Source organism: Anolis sagrei, chromosome 1, assembly GCF_037176765.1.
Source record: "Anolis sagrei isolate rAnoSag1 chromosome 1, rAnoSag1.mat, whole genome shotgun sequence".
In the NCBI taxonomy this organism is placed as follows: Eukaryota; Metazoa; Chordata; class Lepidosauria; order Squamata; family Dactyloidae; genus Anolis; species Anolis sagrei.
In genome coordinates this window covers 336,971,443-336,984,548 of record NC_090021.1, presented here as the reverse complement: position 1 = coordinate 336,984,548, position 13,106 = coordinate 336,971,443, and the positions used below count along the sequence as shown (strand labels likewise).

Here is a 13,106-nt window from a genome sequence, read left to right as displayed (position 1 = left end):
CTATAGTATGGAGCCATCGCCATTGAAGTGGGGTCAGACTGCATTCATTTGACAGTGTAGATGCACCCTAGTTAATATCGAAGTATGGTCCAACTGGAAAAAGTTGTTGAGCATAAAGAACTACAATCTAAGAAATGCTGCAGCAGTTTGCTTTTGCCTGAATCTAACAAAATACTAACAAAGTGAAGTTCAACAGTGACAAATGCAAGGTACTCCACTTAGGCAGAAAAAAACAAAATGCAAAGATCAAGAATGGGGGACAATGTCTGGCTCGAGAGCAGTACGTGTGAAAAAGATCTTGGAGTCCTTGTGGACAGCAAGTTAAACATGAGCCAACAATGTGAGGTGGCGGCAAAAAAAGCCAATGGGATTTTGGCCTGCATCTATAGGAGCATAGTGTCTAGATCCAGGGAAGTCATGCTCCCCAGGCTCTATTCTGCCTTGGTTAGACCACACCTGGAATATTGTGTCCAATTCTGGGCACCACAATTCAAGAGAGATATTGACAAGCTGGAATGTGTCCAGAGGAGGGCGACTAAAATGATCAAGGGTCTGGAGAACAAGCCCTATGAAGAGCGGCTTAAGGAGCTGGGCATGTTTAGCCTGAAGAAGAGAAGGCTGAGAGGAGACATGATAGCCATGTATAAATATGTGAGAGGAAGCCACAGGGAGGAGGGAGCAAGCTTGTTTGCTGTTTCCATGGAGACTAGGATACGGAACTATGGCTTCAAACTACAAGAAAGGAGATTCCATCTGAACATGAGGAAGAACTTCCTGACTGTGAGAACCGTTCAGCAGTGGAACTCTCTGCCCCGGAGTGTGGTGGAGGCTCCTTCTTTGGAAGCTTTTAAACAGGGGTTGGATGGCCATCTGTCAGGGGTGCTTTGAATGCAATATTCCTGCTTCTTGGCAGAATGGGGTTGGACTGGATAGCCCATGAGATCTCTTCCAACTCTTTGATTCTATGATTCTATGAGGCTGGATGGCCATCTGTCAGGGCTGCTTTGAATGCAATATTCCTGCTTCTTGGCAGGGGGTTTAAGTGGATAGCCCATGAGGTCTCTTCCAACTCTATGATTCTATCAAAACACCATCCAAGCCTTCCTGACAGATGGCCATCCATGCTCTGCTCAGAGAAGACAACTCTGCTGGACTCCCAGGCAACTGCATTTTCCCTTGCATGGAGCCATGGTGGTCAAACTGCAATTATTTTCCTTGTTTCCCTCCCTGCGTGAGTTTCATTGCTGACAAAATAAGAGCAAACGTATAATTGTTTCCAAAGATTTGTGTAGCTCTTGCTGTGTTGCAAATGTAATAGTGGGAATGGAAAACAAGGGATGAATCACCGTTCTGTGGGGTTTCCTGAGGCCTTGTGGGTTTTGATTCGAAGCCTCCAGCATGTGATGGCATGATTGCAAGCCTTGTGACCCCGATGTTGGCAACAGCGCTTCTCTGCATCTTGGACAGATTAATTTTGCAAGGCATGTGCCTATTGTTCCGCTCTTCTACATTGTTTGCTGCATGTCTTCAAATAGTTTCCAACTTACAGAGACCCTCCAGCAAAATTATCACATGGTTTCCTTGGCTAGAATTGTTTGAAATCTGGTTGCCTTTGCTGTCTTCTGAGGCGGAGAGAGTGCACTGCATCATAGTGAACCTGAGCATGTACGAAGTGCCATTTCCACCACCATAGACAGACCGAGCCATTTGCAATTGTTGTGAGCCTTCAAAACATTTCCAACCTATAATGATCTGATTGCAGGATTTTCATGGCAAGAGCATTCTGAACACTACCAACAATAGAATTTGGCCAAACTTCCTACACAGAACCTCCATGACCAACAGAAAATACTGTGTTTTCTGGTGGTCTTTGGTGACCCCTCTGACACCCCCTCGTGACCCCTCCAGGGGTCCTGACCCCCAGGTTGAGAAACACTGATCTATATAAATAAATTAATGAACATTATGGCAAAATTCATTCACAAAACCTGAGAGTCTATCTTTCCTCTTGCAGGGATCTGGCCATTTGACAGATTACCAGCCCAAACTAGGATAAGGGAGGGTTTCCTTTGATATGAAACCCTAAGGCAGCACTATTAGGAAGTTTTCTTAGCAAGAATATGTCAGAAGCTTTTCCTTGCCACAAATCCTGAGAGCTTATCCCTCCTCTTGCAGGGATTTGGCCATTGATCGATAATGAGCCAGGGATTTGGCCATTGATTGATAATGGAGTCTGGGTTCTCAACCCGAAAAAGATCGCATTCTTTCAGAATTAGCAGATTGAAAACTGGGGAAGACTCCTCTTGCTTCCCTGCTTTTGGGGACTTCTGTACCTTTAATGCAGTCCTGGGCAAGCTTGGGCCCTCCAGGTGTTTTTGGACTTCAACTCCCACAATTCCTAACAGCCGCTGGGCTGTTAGGAACTGTGGGAGTTGAAGTCCAAAACACCTGGAGGGCCCAAGCTTGCCCAGGCCTGCTATAGAGTTAGAAGTTCTTCCTAAGGTTCTTAAAAGCAAACTAGTCCAATGTGGACGAGGCAATTCTATTAGGAAGTTTTCTTAGCAAGAATAGATCAGAAGCCTTTCGTTTCCACAAATCCTGAGAGCTTATCTCTCCTCTTGCAGGGATTTGGCAATTGATTGATAATGAGCCACAACCAGAGGGCAAAGAGGGTTCCTTTGCACCAAACCATAAGTGAGTTTTCGTGGCAAGATTGGCTCCAAAGTCTTTCCTTGTCACAAAACCTAAGAACTTACCTTTCCTCTTGCAGGGATCTGCCCAGCCACAACCAGGATCATAGGCTCATTTGATGCCAAACTCTAAAGCATGGGATTGTTTTGGAAGAATTGGTTCCGAAGTCTTTTCCTTGTCATAAAACCTGAGAGCTTACCTTTCCTCTTACAGTGTTTTTCCATTAATGGTCTAACAATAAAACCTTGGTGGGACAGAGGTCCTTTTATGTCAAAATTTAAGATTTTCTTGCTTCCAAAGTCTTATCTTGTTCTAAAGCCAGGATGCTTACCTCTCCTCTTGCAGGGATCTGGCCATTGATGGCTGATCGATCAACCTCTTTGGTGCCAAACCTTAAACTATGGAATTTTCTTGGCAAAATTGGTTCCAAAGTCTTCCCTCGGTCACAAATCCTGAGCTTTTCCTTATAGCAAAACCTGAGTTCTTTCTTTTCCTCTTGCAAGGATCTGGCCATTGATGGCTGATCGATCAACCCCAAAAGCATGGGATTTTCTTGGCAAAATTGGTTCCAAAGCCTTCTTTCGGTCACAAATCCTAAGAGTGTTTCCTTATAGCAAAACCTGAGTGCTTTCTTTTCCTCTTGCAGGGATCTGGCGCTTAATAGGTGATCAGCCATAATTTGGGAAACAGTGGGGTATCCTTTAGTGCCAAACCTGAAGGTGATACTTTTTCTTGTCACAAAGCTGAAAGCTTATCTTTCATCTTGCAGGGATCTGGCTAAATTGATAGCTCATAAATCAAACCATGGGGTTTTTTTTGGGGGGGGGGGTACTTTGGTGCTCAAGGCAGCATTTTCATGGCAAGATTGGCTCAGAAGCCTTTCCATGCCAAAAAGCCTGAGTGTTTACCTTTCATCTTTCAAGCATTTGAGTACTGAGGAATCTTTGGTAACAAACTCAACAGTGCTTTTATTGGCCACTATGGCCACATCATGAGGAGTCAGCAAAGCCTAGAGAAGACAATTATGCTGGGGAAAGTGGAAGGCAAAAGGAAGAGGGGCTGATCAAGGGCAAGATGGATGGATGGCACCCTTGAAGTGACTGGACTGACCTTGAAGGAGCTGGGGTTGGTGACGGCCGACAGGGAGCTCTGGCGTGGGCTGGTCCATGAGGTCACAAAGAGTCGGAGACGACTGAACGAATGAACAACATGGTTCAGAAGGAAATCCTTGTCATAAAACTGGAGCGTTTGCAGGGTTAGATCATTAATCGCAACCAGAGGGAGTGGGTCTTTTGGTGCAAAACCCTATCAAGATGTGACATGTTACGAAGCCTGAAGACTTATCTTTCCTGTTGGAGGGATCTGGCTAATGGATAGATCAACACAATTTATCCAAATTTATAGATAGATGAATCTGTCAGGGTTGGCTTGATGCACCTTCCTCTTGGCCTGTTTCTCCTTTTCGCTCTCCATTCATGCCTCTTCGAATTCTGCAGCACTACTGGTCACAGCTGACCTCCAGTTATAGCGCTCAATTCGAAGAATTCGAAAAGGCACGAATGAAGGACGAAAGGGAGAAACGTGCCAAGAGGAAGGCACGTCAAGCCAACTCTGACTGGGACTGCCTTCCATCTGGAAACTGATGTCCTCGCTGCATAAGAACATGCGTATCAGGAATAGGGCTCCACAGCCACCTATGGACCCACCACCAAGACACTCCACTTGGAGGACCATCATCCTCGGGCTACGAGGGATCGCCTAACTAATTAAGAAAGACATTAATTATAGAAAAGCTATAGCCAAATGTGCTTACAGCAAGATGTCCCTCCTGCAGAGAACAAAGTTTTGGCAATTTAATAAACTTTGTCCATGTTTTTAAGGATAGAACCAATTAGGAAATGATATTAATAGCCCAGTAACAAATATTGTGTTGTATAAGTGTCACCAGCCACAAGCAGAGGGAAGTTTGTTTTGGTGCCAAACTTGAGATTTCCTGGGAAGAATGGGTGCAGAAAAAAGCCTTTCCTTGTCACAAAGCCTGAAGGCTTACCTTTCCCCTTGCAGGGATCTAGCCATAAGGTGGTTCAAAGGCAAAGAGGGTCCCTTGGGTGCCAGGCATTGGAGGGAGGCCACCTTACCCCTCATTCTCCTTGAGACATCCCAGGGAGAAAGGGTTCAGAAAGAAGCCTTTCCTTGCCGCAAAGCCTGAAGGCTTACCTTTCCCCTTGCAGGGATCTAACCATTGAGTGGTCCAAAGGCAGAGGGGAGACCCTTTAGTACCAGGCATTGGAGGGAGGCCACCTTACCCCCTCATTGTCCTTGAGATTTCCTGGGGAGAAAGGGTTCAGAAAGAAGTCTTTCCTTGTCGCAAAGCCTGAAGGCTTACCTTTCCCCTTGCAGGGATCTAACCATTGAGTGGTTCAAAGGCAGAGGTGAGACCCTTTAGTACCAGGCATTGGAGGGAGGCCACCTTACCCCCTCATTTTCCTCGAGATTTCCTGGGGAGAAAGGGTTCAGGAGGAAGCCTTTCCTTGTCTCAAAACCTGAAGGCTTACATTTCCGCTTGCAGGGATCTAACCATAAGGTAGTTCAAAATCAGAGGGGAGACCCCTTGGTACCAGGCACTGGAGGGAGGCCACCTTACCCTCCCCTCCCTCATTCTCTTTGAGATTTCCTGCTAAGAAAGGTTTCAGAAAGAAGCCTTTCCTTGTCGCGAAGCCTGAAGGCTTACTTTTCTCCTTGCAGGGATTTAGCCATAAGGTGGTTCAAAGGCAAAGGAGGTCCCTTAGGTGCCAGGCATTGGAGGGAGGCCACCTTACCCCCTCATTCTCCTTGAGACTTCCTGGGGAGAAAGTATTCAGAAAGAAGTTTTTCCTTGTCGCAAAGCCTAAATGCTTACCTTTCCCCTTGCAAGGATCTAACCATTGAGTGGTTCAAAGGCAGAGGGGAGACCCTTTAGTACCAGGCATTGGAGGGAGGCCACTTTAGCCCCTCATTCTCCTTGAGATTTCCTGGGAAGAAAGGTTTCAGAAAGCAGCCCCTCCTTGTCTCAAAGCCTGAAGGCTTACCTTTCCCCTTGCAGGGATCTAACCACTGAGTGGTTCAAAGGCAGAGGGGAGACCCCTTGATACCAGGCACTGAAGGGAGGCCACCTTACCCCCTCGTTCTCCTTTTCCTCCCCTGCATCTGAGTGAGCACCTCCTCCTTGGGTGGGGCGGTCCCGCGTGGGGCGGTCTCGGGTGGGGCTTGGCTATTTGAGCGCCTCCAGCCTTTCCCTGTTGCTTCAGCCCGTCTTTGGCGACCGAGGAGAACTCTTCGTCCACTAGTGACAGACACCCAGGTAGACCCACCCAGGTAAGGAGCCAAGGAGGGAATGGGGTGGCTTCTTGGCCTCTGGGTTCTCAACCCGAAAAAGGTCGCATTCTTTCAGATTGAAAACTTGGGAAAATCTCCTCTTGCTTCCCTACTTTTAGGGACTTTTGTACCTTTAATGCAGGCGTGGGCAAGCTTGGGCCCTCCAGGTGTTTTGGACTTCAACTCCCACAATTCCTAACAGCCGGTAGGCTGTTAGGAATTGTGGGAGTTGAAGTCCAAAACACCTGGAGGGCCCAAGCTTGCCCAGGCTTGCATTAAAGGTACAGAAGTCCCTAAAAGTAAAGGAAGCAAGTGGAGTCTTGGCTCCTAAGCCTTTCCTTGTCACAAAACCTAAGAACCTAGCTTTCCTCTTGCAAGGATCTGCCCATCCACAACCAGGATAATAGGCTCATTTGATGCCAAACCCTAAAGCATGGGATTGTTTTGGAAGAATTGGTTAAGAAGCCACAAAACCTGAGAGCTTACCTTTCCTCTTACGGTGTTTTTCCATTAATGGTCTATCAATAAAACCATGGTGGGACAGAGGTCCTTTTATGTCAAAATTTAAGATTTTCCTGGTTCCGAAGTCTTATCTCGTCCTAAAGCCAGGGTGCTTACCTTTCCTCTTGCAGGGATCTGGCCATTGATAGCCGATTGATCAACCCCTTTGGTGCCAAACCCTAAAGCATGGAATTTTCTTGGCAAACTTGGTTCAAACGTCTTTCCTTGGTCACAAATCCTGAGAGCGTTTCCATATAGCAAAACCTGAGTGGTTTCTTTTCCTCTTGCAGGGATCTGGCACTTAATAGGTGATCAGCCATAATTTGGGAAACGGTGGGGTATCCTTTAGTGCCAAACCTGGTAATACCATTCCTTGTCACAAAGTTGAAAGCTTATCTTTCATCATGCAGGGATCTGGCCAAATTGATAGTTCGATCGACTCCTTTAGTGCCAAACCCTAAAGCATGGAATTTTCTTGGCAAACTTGGTTCAAACGTCTTTCCTCGGTCACAAATCCTGAGAGCGTTTCCATATAGCAAAACCTGAGTGCTTTCTTTTCCTCTTGCAGGGATCTGGCGCTTGACAGGTGATTGGCCATAATTTGGGGAAAGGGTGGGGTGTCCTTTAGTGCCAAACCTGAAGGTGATACTTTTCCTTGTCACAAAGCTGAAAGCTTATCTTTCATCTTGCAGGGATCTGGCTATTGATGGCTGTTCAATCAACCCCTTTGGTGCCAAACCCTAAAAGCATGGGATTTTCTTGGCAAACTTCGTTCAAAAGTCTTTCCTTGGTCACAAATCCTGAGAGCGTTTCCTTATAGCAAAACCTAAGTGCTTTCTTTTCCTCTTGCAGGGATCTGGCACTTGACAGGTGATCGGCCATAATTTGGGGAAAGGGTGGGGTGTCCTTTAGTGCCAAACCCGAAGATGATACTTTTTCTTATCACAAAGGTGAAAGCTTATCTTTCATCATGCAGGGATGTGGCCAAATTGGTAGTTCATAAATCAAATCATGGTTTTCCTCTTGAAGGGATCTGACGCTTGACAGGTGGTCGGCCATAATTTGGGGGAAAGGGTGGGGTATCCTTTAGTGCCAAACCCAAAGGTGATACTTTTCCTTATCACAAAGCCAAAAGCTTATCTTTCATCTTGCAGGGATCTGGTCAAATTGGTAGTTCGTAAATCAAATCATCGTTTTCCTCTTGCAGAGATCTGGTGCTTGACAGGTGGTTGGCCATAATTTGGGGAAAGAGTGCGGTATCCTTTAGTGCCAAACGCAAAGGTGATACTTTTTCTTGTCACAAAGCCAAAAGCTTATCTTTCATCATGCAGGAATCTGGCACTTGACAGGTGATCAGCCATAATTTGGGGAAAGGGTGGGGTATCCTTTAGTGCCAAACCCAAAGATGATACTTTTCCTTGTCATGAAGCTGAAAGCTTATCTTTCATCTTGCAGGGATCTGGCCAAATTGGTAGCTCATAAATTAAATCATCGTGGGGCGTGGGGGGGGGGGGGATCCTTGGTGCTTAAGGTGGTATTTTCATGGCAAGATTGGCTCAGAAGCCTTTCCGTGAATCTTATTTCCTGCTTTTAAACCCATTGCAAGCTTGCTAATTCCTCCTCAATGGGATTTCCCTTCCAATATTTAAACCTGGCTCTCGTGCTTCCCTTTCACGCTTCCCTTTCTTCAAGGTAAACCTATCCAACACCCTAATAAGCCCCTTGTCATTGGGATTCATAGTTTCCACACCTTGTTGGTCATCTTTCTCCTTGTTAAATATTTAAAACTGGGGAGAGTTCCTTTTTCCATTCATGTCTGTGCAGAAGAGGAAATATTCCCTTTCCCATGCTTTTAAATTAGACTAATACATAAACACATAGATAAAAACCAATATATACATATGTCCATAAACAGATTTTCCACCAATACATACATTGCTATATACATTCCTGCCATTTACATACACATAAAAACCCCAGTGATTGGTTCACCTTAAGGGAAGTCATGGTATTTTGCCTTGGTCAGGCCACACCTGGAATCACACTATGTCCAATTCTGGGCACCATTGACTATAAGCTGGGATGTGTCCAGAGGAGGGTGGCACAAAAATCAAGGGTCTGGAAAACAAGCCCTACGAGGAGCGGCTTAAAGAGCTGGGCATGTTTAGCCTGCATAAGAGAAGACTCAGAGGAGACATGATGAGGGCCAGGCATAAATAGGCGAGGGGAAGTCATAGGGAGGAAAGAGCAAGCTTATTTTCTGCTGCCCTGAAGACTAGGACACAATGGAAAAATGGCTTCAGACTACAGGAAAGGAGAGCCCACCTGAACAAGAGGAAGAACTCCCTAACTATAAGGAGAGCTGTTCAGCAGTGGAACTCTCTGCCCTGGAGTGTGGTGGAGGCTCCTTCTTTGCAGGCTTTTAAGCAGAGGCTGGATGGCCATCTGTCTGGAGGGGTTGGAATGTGATCTTCCTGCTTCTTGGCAGAAAAGGGTTGGACTGGGTGGCCCATAAGGTCTCTTCCAACTCTTGGATACAATGATTCTGTTGTTGTTGTTGTTGTTGTTGTTGTTGTTGTTGTTGTTGTTATTCCAATAAAGCCAGGGATTTTGGAGGACAGTTTCCATCCAACCCCATGAGCAACATCTGTTGGTCTGTCTATCTATCTATCTATCTATCTATCTATCTATCTATCTATCCATCTTGCTATCTTGCAATCTTATCTATCTTGCTATGAAATCCTCCAGAAAGCGACAGGGAAAGAGGTGGATTTGTTTTACGGTCAAATAAAGTGAGGTAGGTTTGTGCCCCAAGGAACATATCATTAAAATGTGACTATTTAGACATGTAGAAGTTTGCTGCCAACTCTTCCAATGTTTGCAAAACTTACCTTGGTTGACAAACAGTGGCGGGAAACAATAACACTAGAAAGCAAAACATAAAAACAACCCTAAACATCAAGCTAGAAAAGGAAAATGTTTCCAAAACACAAGAAGGTTTATAATACACTATCTAACATGGATGCTGCATCATTCCTGGAATTATAGTCCCCAAAAAGTAACTTTTCCAAACATGGCAGGGGTTGGACTAGATGGCTTTGCAGAGTCCCCATGCAATTTTGTGGTTTTGTAAATAATCACCTCTCAACAAAAGTTTGCTCCAGGCACTGTCAGGCCATTATATGCTAACCAGGGTGGTCAGCTGAAACATTCACACCACGCTCCAGCAGACAAGAGTCCTTTGTCCCACCCTGGTCATTCCACAGATATATAAACCCTTTTTCCTAGTTCCAACAGACCTCACTACCTCTGAGGATGCTTGCCATAGATGCAGGCGAAACGTCAGGAGAGAATGCCTCTAGACCATGGCAATATAGCCTGAAAAAACCTACAACGACCCAATTACAACTTGGGCGTAAACAAAGTTGCATTTGAAAAGGAAGAAAATGAGTTTGCAGAGAGGGAAGTTGTGCTACTGTTGTAACACTATCTTACAATGTTACTTTGTTGGTGTAACTCTATTTCCTTTTTCAGACACAATGTATAAAACAAAGCCTGCAAATCATCAATTTTCCTTTTTTTGGGGCAAAATGGGGTTGGATTGGATGGCCACGCGAGGTCTCTTCCAATCAATTCTGTGATTCTGTGACACCTTTGCAAAGCATTAATCCAATGTGCAGTATGTGATCTGGTTTACAGAGTTAATGGATGTATCTATACTGTGGAATTAATGCAGTTTGATGCCACTTTAACTGTAATGGCTCAATGTTATGGATTCCTGTGAGTTGTCATTTGGAGGATTTCTCTTTGGTAGAGAAGGTTAGGCTTCTGACCTTGCAAAACTACAGCTCCCAACAATACCAAAGGCAGCTAGGCTTCTGACCTTGCAAAACTACAGCTCCCAACAATACCAAAGGAGGCTATGCTTCTGACCTTGCAAAACTACAGCTCCCAACAATACCAAAGGAGGCTAGGCTTCTGACCTTGCAAAACTACAGCTCCCAACAATACCAAAGGAGGCTAGGCTTCTGACCTTGCAAAACTACAGCTCCCAACAATACCAAAGGAGGCTAGGCTTCTGACCTTGCAAAACTACAGCTCCCAACAATACCAAAGGAGGCTAGGCTTCTGACCTTGCAAAACTACAGCTCCCAACAATACCAAAGGAGGCTAGGCTTCTGACCTTGCAAAACTACAGCTCCCAACAATACCAAAGGTGGCTAGGCTTCTGACCTTGCAAAACTACAGCTCCCAACAATACCAAAGGTGGCTAGGCTTCTGACCTTGCAAAACTACAGCTCCCAACAATACCAAAGGAGGCTAGGCTTCTGATCTTGCAAAACTACAGCTCCCAACAATACCAAAGGCAGCTAGGCTTCTGACCTTGCAAAACTACAGCTCCCAACAATACCAAAGGAGGCTAGGCTTCTGACCTTGCAAAACTACAGCTCCCAACAATACCAAAGGAGGCTAGGCTTCTGACCTTGCAAAACGACAGCTCCCAACAATACCAAAGGAGGCTAGGCTTCTGACCTTGCAAAACGACAGCTCCCAACAATACCAAAGGAGGCTAGGCTTCTGACCTTGCAAAACGACAGCTCTCAACAAACCATTGAGCCATAGCAGTTAAAGCCAATGTAGATCAGGCATGGGCAAACTTCAGCCCTCCAGGTGTTTTGGACTACAACTCCCACAATTCCTAACAGCCTGTCGACTGTTAGGAATTGTGGGAGTTGTAGTCCAAAACACCTGGAGGGCTGAAGTTTGCCCATGCCTGGTATAGACGTACCCAATGCCCCACACAACCTCAATAACAAGTTTGCAATAAGTTATATAAGTTCCAAAAAGTATTCAATTGGTAGGAAACTACTATTAAAGTGACTTTTTTGGTGGAATTTTACTCCTTACTGTAACGTTTTGGAAATGCAGCCTTTTGAGAGGCCCTTCTGCAGGGATTGCTCAAGCTGTAGCCAAGAGAGAAAAAGCAATCAGCAAAGCAGCCAGTCATGTGCCAGCCATGAGTCACTTTTAGTAATATTTCAATGAGCAAAATACATTTTTAAATGGTCAAAACTAGCTTTCATGAAAAAGCACTTCTGTCTTAGGAACAAGAGCCGTTCAGCAGTGGAACTCTCTGCCCCGGAGTGTGGTGGAGGCTCCTTCTTTGGAAGCTTTTAAACAGGGGCTGGATGGCTATCTGTCAGGGGTGATTTGAATGCAATATTCCTGCTTCTTGGCAGAATGGGGTTGGACTGGATGGCCCAGGAGGTCTCTTCCAACTCTTTGATTCTATGATTCTATGATTCTGCATGGGCTAATCAAAAGTCCGGCCAATCCACTTACATAGAATCCTAGAGGTGGAAGACACCTCATTGGCCATCCTCTCCAACCCCATTCTGCCAAAAATTGCATTCAAAGCACCCCCGACAGATGGCCATCCAGCCTCTGTTTAAAAACTTCCAAAGAAGGAGCCTCTACCATACTCCAGGGCAGAGAGTTCCACTGCTGAACGGCTCTCACAGTCAGGAAGTTCTCCCTAATATTCAGATGGAATCTCCTCTCTTGTAGTTTGAAGCCATTGTTCTGCGTCCTAGTCTCCTAGTCTCCAAGGAAGCAGAAAACAAGTTTGCTCCCTCCTCCCTATGACCTCCTCTCACATATTTATACATGGCTATCATATCTTCTCTCAGCCTTCTCTTCTTCAGGCTAAACATGTCCAGCTCTTTAAGCCGCTCCTCATAGGGCTTGTTCTCCAGACCCTTGAGCATTTTAGTCGCCCTCCTCTGGACACATTCCAGCTTGTCAATATCTCTCTTCAATTGTGGTGCCCAGAATTGGACACAATATTCCAGGTGTGGTCTAACCAAGGCAGAATAGAGGGGTAGCATTACTTCCCTGCATCTAGACACTATGCTCTTCTTGATGCAGGCCAAAATCCCATTGGCTTTTTTTGCTGCTGCATCACATTGTTGGCTCATGTTTAACTTGTTGTCCATGTGGACTCCAAGATCTTTTTCACACGTACTGCTATCAAGCCAGGCATCGTCCCCCATTTTCTATCTTTGCACTTTATTTTTTTCCTGCCTAAGTGGAGTATCTAACTAGGTTGAAAAGCAAAAGGGTTAATTCCTCTTTTGAGTCTCCAAAATGAAGTTTTTGTTGCCTAAATATTCGATGTCCTAAGAGCCTGTTATTACCTCTGACTCTCCTTCTGTGAAGGTATTATTTGCACCTGGGAGGAAAGCCCAGGCACGTCTGGGTCTGGTTTTGAAAAGAGTATTGTAACTGGATGCTTGAATGCAGTCAAAGAAGATAAAAGGCCTGAATCAATAGGAGCCTAGTGTCTAGATCCAGGGAAGTCATGCTCCCCATGCTCTATTCTGCTTTGGTTAGATCACACCTGGAACACTGTGTCCAATTCTGGGCACCACAACTGAAGAGAGATATTGACAAGCTGGAATGTGTCCAGCGGAAGGCGACTCAAATGATCAAGGGTCTGGAGAACAAGCCCTATGAGGAGTGGCTTAAAAAGCTGGGCATGTTTAGCCTGAAGAAGAGAA

The 13,106-nt window shown here is 45.4% G+C and overlaps 1 protein-coding gene across 1 annotated transcript in view; it reads left to right on the top strand.

Moving 5' to 3' along the window:
• Positions 1-5,936: 5,936 nt before the first annotated feature.
• Positions 5,937-13,106, top strand: part of LGALS3 (galectin 3) — a 28,137-nt gene continuing 20,967 nt past the window's right edge. Inside the window, exon 1 of the mRNA XM_060753464.2 lies at positions 5,937-6,045. The gene's annotated coding sequence lies outside the window, so the exon portion shown is untranslated. The remainder of the gene's footprint in view (positions 6,046-13,106) is intronic.